The sequence below is a fragment of the Crocodylus porosus genome, unplaced genomic scaffold (genome assembly GCF_001723895.1).
Source record: "Crocodylus porosus isolate Cpor-Errol unplaced genomic scaffold, CroPor_comp1, whole genome shotgun sequence".
Taxonomy (NCBI): Eukaryota; Metazoa; Chordata; order Crocodylia; family Crocodylidae; genus Crocodylus; species Crocodylus porosus.
In genome coordinates, this window is record NW_017728927.1 from 3827867 (window position 1) to 3835777 (window position 7911).

Here is a 7911-nt window from a genome sequence, read left to right on the forward strand (position 1 = left end):
TTAGCTGGATCCACTTTCCTCCCTTTCTTGAAGATAGGCACCACATTGGCCTTCTTCCAGTCTTCAGGCACTACACCAGAGCGCCAGGAGTTTTCAAAGATCTGTGCCAGATGCTGGGCTATGATGCTTGCCAGCTTCTTCAGTACCCTGGGGTGTAGATTGTCAGGCCGGCTGTCTTGAAGGTATCCAGCTTCTCAAGGTGTTCCTTCAGGAGGTCAAGATTAATGAAGGGCAGGGGATCTCCCTCACCTGGACCTCCCTGTCCCATAGCGGGCATGGGCATCCCATGGGACTGATGCAAGACCGACGCAAAGTACCCATTTAATAGGTTGGCTTTTTCCTGGGCATCAGTTGCCCCATCTGGTTCAGCAGGGGTCCAATGTTGCCCTTGCTTTTCCTCTGGCTCCAACATATCTAAAAAAGGACTTTTTATTGTTCTTGATGCTCGAAGCTAGTTGGAGTTCAGTTGCAGCCTTGGCTTTCCCGGTTTGCTCCCTGCAGGACCAGACCAGTGCAGAATAATCCTCCTTGGAAGTGAATCCCATCCTCCATCCTTTGTAGGCCTTTCTTTTTAGCCTCAGGAGGTCTGGTAGGTCCCTGGAGATCCAGGGGGGCTGCTGTGCCCTCTTGCTGCCTTTCCTCCGCGATGGAATAGACTTAGCTTGTGCATTGAGGATCGCTTCCTTGAGGAGCAACCACTCTTCTTGAATTCCCATCTCCCTTAGGGCCTCACTGACAAGCCTCCTGAGCTTGTCAAAGTTGGCTTACTTGAAGTCAAGGACTTCAGTGTTGCTGACTGACTTTCCATCTTTACGGCAGATGGTGAAGGTGATCAGCTCATGGTAGCTGTCATCCAGCTTCCCATTGATCACTAGGTCACCAAATAGGTCATCCCCAGTAGGCAGTACCAGGTCAACCAGCACTTTGCCTCTTGTTGGCCCATAGACTTCTCAAGTCAGTTAGAGGTCATCCATGCACGAGAGGAAGGTTTGCAACCACTCAGATTTTGCTGAGTGATCATCCCACGAGATGTCCAGGTAATTGAAGTCACCCGTGACAACCATGGTCCTGGAGCATGCGGCCTCAGCCAGTTCCTGGGTAAACTCCTGGTCAAGCTCGGGACTTTGAGTGGGAGGTCTGTAGTAGACTCCCACCATTGTGTCTCCTGTGCCGTGTTCCCCACGGATGTTAACGCAGAGGGTCTCCAGTCGTCCACCCTGGTCACCAATATCAGCTTGCAGGGACATGTAGCTGTCCTTAACATAGAGACCTACACCCCTGCCCCTTTTATCTACACAATCCCACCTGTACAGGGTATAGCCATCTATACCCACAGTCCAGTCATGGGTGGAGTCCCACCAGGTCTTCGTTATCCCTATGACATCATAATTATTTGCATTGAGCAGGAGGACGAACTCCTCCTGCTTATTCCCCAAGCTCCTGGCATTTGTGTACAGGCAGGCAAGTGTCCCCTTGGGGGCTCTTGCCTTGCCCACAGATTGAACCAGGTCTGGGGCATGGGTGGGCTCCCTTAAGTGCCTTGGCTCACTGGCTTTGCAAGGGTTGCTAAGTGGGCCAGCAGTGGCAGTAGTTCCCCTGTCCCCCGACGGGCTTAGTTTAAAGCCTGGTGGAGCAGGTCAGCCAGTCTGGCTGAGAAGAGCCTCCTCCCCAGGGGAAAGAGGTGGAGGCCATCTCTTCCCAGCAGCTCACTCCCTCTCTCGCCAAAGACCGGGCTGCGGTTGTGGAAGCTAAAGCCTTCCCGATGACACCAGCGCCGCAGTCTTTGGTTGACTACGTGGATCCTCCTCTCCCTCCTCAGCCCATAGCCCGAGACTGGGAGGACCAAGAAGAACACCACCTGCACCCCCAGACCTTTTAGCCTCACTTCCAAATCCCTGTAGTGCATCATGACCCAGCTGGGAGCACTCCGAGCCGTGTCGGTGCCCAGATGAATAAGGAGCATAGGATAGTGGTCTGTGGACTGGAGGAGCTTAGGGATCTTCTCTGCAATGTCCCGGATACGGGCCCCCGGAAAGCAGCAGATTTCCCGGTTTAAGGGGTCAGAGCGGCAGATGGCCCCCTCAGTGCCCCGCAGGATGGAGTCTCCCACAACAAATACCTTACGTTTTGTCTTGGGGAGAGTGGGGGTGGTATCAGCAGCTGAGCCTGTGTTGCCTGTGGGAGCTGGCAACTCAGCAGGTTCTGCTGGAGCAGCAAGAGGTGTGTACCTGTTGTTAAGTTCTGGCGAGGCAGGGGCCTTGGTGCAGTGGGCCTTAGGGCCCTTGACCACCTAGGTCCATGTCCCTGACTGAATAGAGTGGGTAGTCCTGGAGTCCTCCTTTGTACTGGAGGGAGATGGTGGTCTACCCTCCAGCTCCCAGGGGAGAAGGGCCTGGCAGTAGTAGTCAATCTCCTGCTCGCAGTCCCTGATGGCACGCAGTCTCTGGACTGTGGCCTGGAGCTCCTCCAGCTGGCGCGCCAGAGACCCCAAAAGGGAGTAGACGCCACAAGGGGAGGTGGCCATGCTCCTTGCTGCCAGAGCCTGAAAAAGGGACAGGCAGCCCATGCAGCCGAGAGCCAGGGGCTCCGTCTGCGTGGAGCCTGGAACCATGAGCTCCGTCTGGGTGGCCATCTCTGAGGTGCCAGGGGAGGGGCCTCAAAGCCTGAGGGGACCCTCGGGGTGTGACACGTGCACATCTGTGTCATGCCTCTGGTAGGCTGGCTACGGCTGGGACTGTCTACCCTGGGGGGTTCGCAGGCAGGGTCTTGGGCCCTCCTGTGCAAACTCTGCGCTAACTCACGCACCGGCAGGCAAGCACGCCTGCTTGCACAGCCTGTTCGCGTGGCTCCCTGCGGGGCCTGGGTGAAGTAGGGGCCTGGGCGGGGCTTGACCCAGCCTGGCTCCACTCAGCCACCTCCCACCACAGGCCCCGCTTGCCTCCAGCTGTGCTGGGGGTCGGCGGGGGGCTCCGCAGCTGCTTGGAGGTCTCTGGGGGCTTCTGGGGAGCGGCGGGCTTTCACCCGCATGTCTCTTGCCACTCCGGAGCCTAACTGGGTCTTTTTTTGCTATTAGCGGGCCCTTTTAAACTGTGCACATGCGCTGCGGGCCTGTCATCGGGGAAACCTGCTCTCAGGCCAGGGGGTCCCTGACTGGGATTTGGGGGGCCCTGCCCTACTGGAGGGGGACTGGTGAGTACCCCCTCCTACCTCTCTCTCTCCCTGGGGGGCTGGGCCAAGTAGGGGCCTGGGCAGGGCTTGACCTGGCCTGGCTCCACTCAACCGCCTCCTCCCACTCAGTGAGGGGTTAACCCCCTCCCACCACAAGCCCCGCTTGCCTCCGGCTGTGCTGCGGTCGGCAGGGGGCTCCATGGCTGCTGGGGGGGGTCTCTGGGGGCTTCGGGGGAGCAGAGGCATGGTGGGCTTTCACCCGCACGTCTCTCACTGCTCTGGAGCCTAACTGGCCTAACTTCAGTATAAATTATTTTTAAAATCTAAAACAGTATAGCAAAGCTGATGTAGATTTCTGTGTGAAAAGTTATATTTTAGTATATGTGGGTTATTCCAGTTTTAGTTAAATCAGTTAGGAACAGGTTTTAAAAACACAAAACAAAACAAGCTATTTTTAAATATAAATAAGTATATCCATATAGTTTTTTGTGCAACTTCACATAAAAGCCAATTAAGGTTATACTAGTACAGTTTTCTCAGGCAGAAGAGCCTTAAGAAAAAAGCAAGTTTTGTATTGAACACATACTTGCTATTAATATACACATAACTATTGATTGGCTCATACATTAAAGATAGGCGATATAAAATTAGCAAGTTGTTTGTAATTAGTAACTGTGTAGAAAAAGCTGGTTTCAAATGCCTATAGGTAAATCATTTGCCACCAATTAAACCCTTCAGATAATTTTTGTACTAAATGAATTGTACAGACACTGTGGGAAAATGAAAAAAAAACAAAATGTGAAACTTTGCTGTCATAGTTTTGAGGTCCCATCCACAGAGTTTTTTATTTTCATTAATTTCAGTTAACCCTCTAGCACATACTATACTGTATATTTGCTATAGAAACTGTATTTATTATGGCAGTAGAGGACCCAGCTCTGGGTTCTTTCTTTACTTCTCTTAGTAGAAGTAATGGTTAATCAGGCTCAGGACCATCTATAAATTTATATGGACTAGGATATTTCTTCATTTGCAGAAATGAAAGAGGTGGAGAGAGGGGGGTTGAGGTCGGAAGGAATCTTGACCCTCAGAGAAAGAATACAGTTTGCCAGGTAGAATGTGTTATGAAAAATGACTAAAAAGCTATGAGTCTCTCTCACATGCGGCCATATTTAAACGCTCTGCAAACTATTCAATGCAATGTACACACACTTTAAAAATGCGGTGGGTATTTTCAGATACTTTTCTGTAAGCTGCAGAATGCTGACCCCTTTTTTCTCCACGTTGATTTGACACCCATCTGTCAGCAGGAGCTAGGTACAGACAATTATGTCATGCAAAAACAGTACAGTATTTAAAATGTATTCTATGACTTCTCTACCACTTTCTCTAGCCCCAGCTCTTCTTTGCCCTCTAGTCTTCTTGGCCGGGGACAGAAGTTACCCATAAACCAGTTGAAGTCATCAGAAATTGGTTTAAACCTGTAACAGAACAAATATTCAGTGCACATAAACCAGTTTCAAAATGGCTGAAACTGTTTAAGATAAACCTGGTTGAATGTAGTATTAGACTTCACCAATTTGGGTCAAACCGGTTTATGCAACTTCTGTTCCAGCCCCTTTCCTAGTTTAAGTTAAATCTGAGTCCCCCAGAATCCTAGCATGCTCTGCAGCTCTGGGCTGGGCTGTCTGCTCCAGAGAGCAGGGCTGGCCCTGCCCCTCTGCTCTCTAGCCTGGAGCAGTAAGGGCTGGCTGACGAGGGGGTGGGGAAACCTGGGTGAGGATTGCAGCCAGGTCTGCCCGGGGGGTCCCTACCAGAGCTTTCCCCAGTGGAGCAGAGGGGGCGGGGCAGAACAACACCCTGAGAGGGACTGACGCCCTAGGCAAACCCCTGCTGGGGTCTGGGACAGGGTTTAATTCCCTCTTCCCCAGCTCAGTGTACTGGCTTCAAGTCCTGCAGGACCAGACTGAGAGATGGGAGGTGCTGGCAAAGACCTGACACAATCAGGTGTTGCGTTCAATACATGCTTGCTTCAGAGAAAGAACTATTCCTGTCCAAGCTTTTATGAATTCAATGCTACTACCTTTTTCCCCCACCCACCTCCTCAGTCTGGCAGTGGCTGCCCCCCAACTTTCAAACATGGAGGGGAGCAGAAGCCTGGCAGGCACTGCTCCCCTCCCCCCACCCCGACTTGGGCTGGAGTCCCATGTGGGCCAGGGAGGGGATTTAAAACCCCGACTTCCAGTGTGCTAGCCCCAGGCTCATGCCTGACCATGTCCCCTCTGCTGCAGCAGGAAGGGGTGACAGCCTTGGAGGGCTTTTGTCTTCCCCTCCCTTTGGCAGTGGCTGGGAGCCATGCTCTAGTCCCCCCCCAGCTTCGGGCTTGAGCCACTGCAGACATACAGCTGCATTTTCTGAATCAAAAGTCTGTCTATTTGCTAATCAATTCACTCTGCATAGCTTAAACTAACTTGCAAAGATTGAATCGATTCAGGCTTGGGCTTTTTTACTGTCTGTACCTAGCCTTTGACCCCAGCTACCTTTGCTCTTACTTCTAACCCTAAAATACACCTAGATGTGCTATATTGCCATAGATTGTACAGTATGATATGTCTCTACTAGCACCTACAGGTATGTTGTAGCCAGTAGCTAACCAATAACCTAACTGGGGAGGCAGGACAATGGGGGAACCAGTCCTGGACACCACTGCCAGCCCAACCACCACTGCCTCTGCCCTGTGCACTGCTACTGCTTTGGGCAAGAAACTGCCCAGTTACACCTCAGCATACATCTTCTATACAGGTTCATCCTCCTTTTGCTTCCAGTATGGAACATCCTGTCCAATGTGCCTAGGACGATGTCTAACACAGAAGGGTTCCTCTTTGAGATGTGTGGGTCCTACAGCAATGTAACCATAGTATAACAACAGGGGTATGATCAGGTGGAACCTGTAATAACCAGAGAGCTTCAGCAGGTGACAGCAGAGGAGATCTGACCCATGGCCCTACTCCAACATGGTATGCCAATTACTGGTAAGGAAAACAGATAAAGAGCACCTGGTAATATTGATGGATCAGTTAAGGCTACAGTGCATCAATCTTTACCACCCTGGCATAGGAAGAATTCCACAGGATAGTTTATAGGTTGTTTTTTTTTTAAATACAACTAAGAAAAAAAAAAAAGAACTGAACTAAATTTTTCAGTTAAAATTGGACAGGGAAAGGGAAGTAACAAGTATTTGCTTAATTGCACCTGTCTTGCATATTTCAATCTTCCATCTGTTTCAATCTGCCAACATTTGTACCAGCTCATGAACTGAAATACTGTGCAATTTCTGAACAGGTCACTGCTTCAGCTCTGGGCTGCACAGGGCCAAAAGGAAATGATAGATTTTTGCACTCCGGAGAGTAAAGCACAATTTCAAATTTTGCATCAAAATATTGCCCTGTATCAATTAGAGTGAATATTAAATATTTACCCCCAAAGTTCCACAAGACTGAACTGCATCTGACCTTCACACTCTGCAAAAAGCTGTGTATCATTTTAACAGCTGCTTGTACATACTGCATGCTAATAGATTAAAAAAAATATTGCCACCAGCACAGCGATAAGGTTTAAGCTCCGTTCCCTCAATTAAGGTTTTTTAATTTCTAAAAAGCATTTGTTTTATGGAAATTCAGACCAAGGAGTTATTATTGTTCTGTCTGTTATTTATAAACCTTACACAAAGGACCCAAAGAGAGGCTTGCATTTTATTGTTGTTTTAAGCCTATTGTAATCTACAAAATGGGATCAGTTATTGTGGTGGCTTTAAGTATTTAATGCAAAACCCATTTTTCTTTGTCAAATGCTTCATATGATACGAGAAGATATTAGGCACCCAGACGGAATAATTTTCTCAGCAGCTCAGCCAGACATATTTGCATCTTTCCTCACCCTCTCCTCAAATTTATGTTATGAAAAGATACGTATTTTGAAACAAATCATTATCTCTGCACATTAAAAACAATGTTGGGGAGAGGGGAAATAGAAGAGCTGTAAATAATTTGAATCCCAGAATATACTTAAAGGGAAACCCAAATTCTGTTTCAGCTGCTGCAATAAAGCATATTGGGCTTATCAAAAAGCAGCCCTTAGATGATGCAGTTTGTATGTGGCTAGAAGATAAGGAAACAATGCCACTTTCTAGCTCTCTCTAATCCCTAAGATAGGCAATGTTAAAAATTTCCTTTGAATTAAGTATGGCTTTATAATCAGAAATAAGGTGAATTCACTTATTTTGGCTTTTAATTGTATCCTAAGGACATAAGAAAGTGGTATACTCTAATAATCTCTGCAAACTAAGAGTGCAGTGCTTATCACTAGAAGAAGCAGTTCCACTCACTTCATTCCCAATACTAAGCACTAAGCCTGGGAGGATGTGCAAGACTAGACCCTAACTGAGTGCTGCTTACTGTAATATCTGGGGACTCCTATACCTCAAAAGAAATCATGACATCAGAGGAGAAAACAAGCACCCTCTTTGATTTTTCAACCATGACAAGCACCCACTCTATTCCCAAAACCAAGATAATTAAGGGAAAAAAATTCTATCACATTGTTAGAAATATTATTAAAAATGCATTATCAATAAGTCTTGTTAAAACAGCGCAGCTGTCAGCCCTCCCTGGTAAGAGAACTGGGAGAGCTACTGAGAGCTCTTTGTATTAAGGTATCACTCTCTCTTTGTTTTGCAAAGTTACT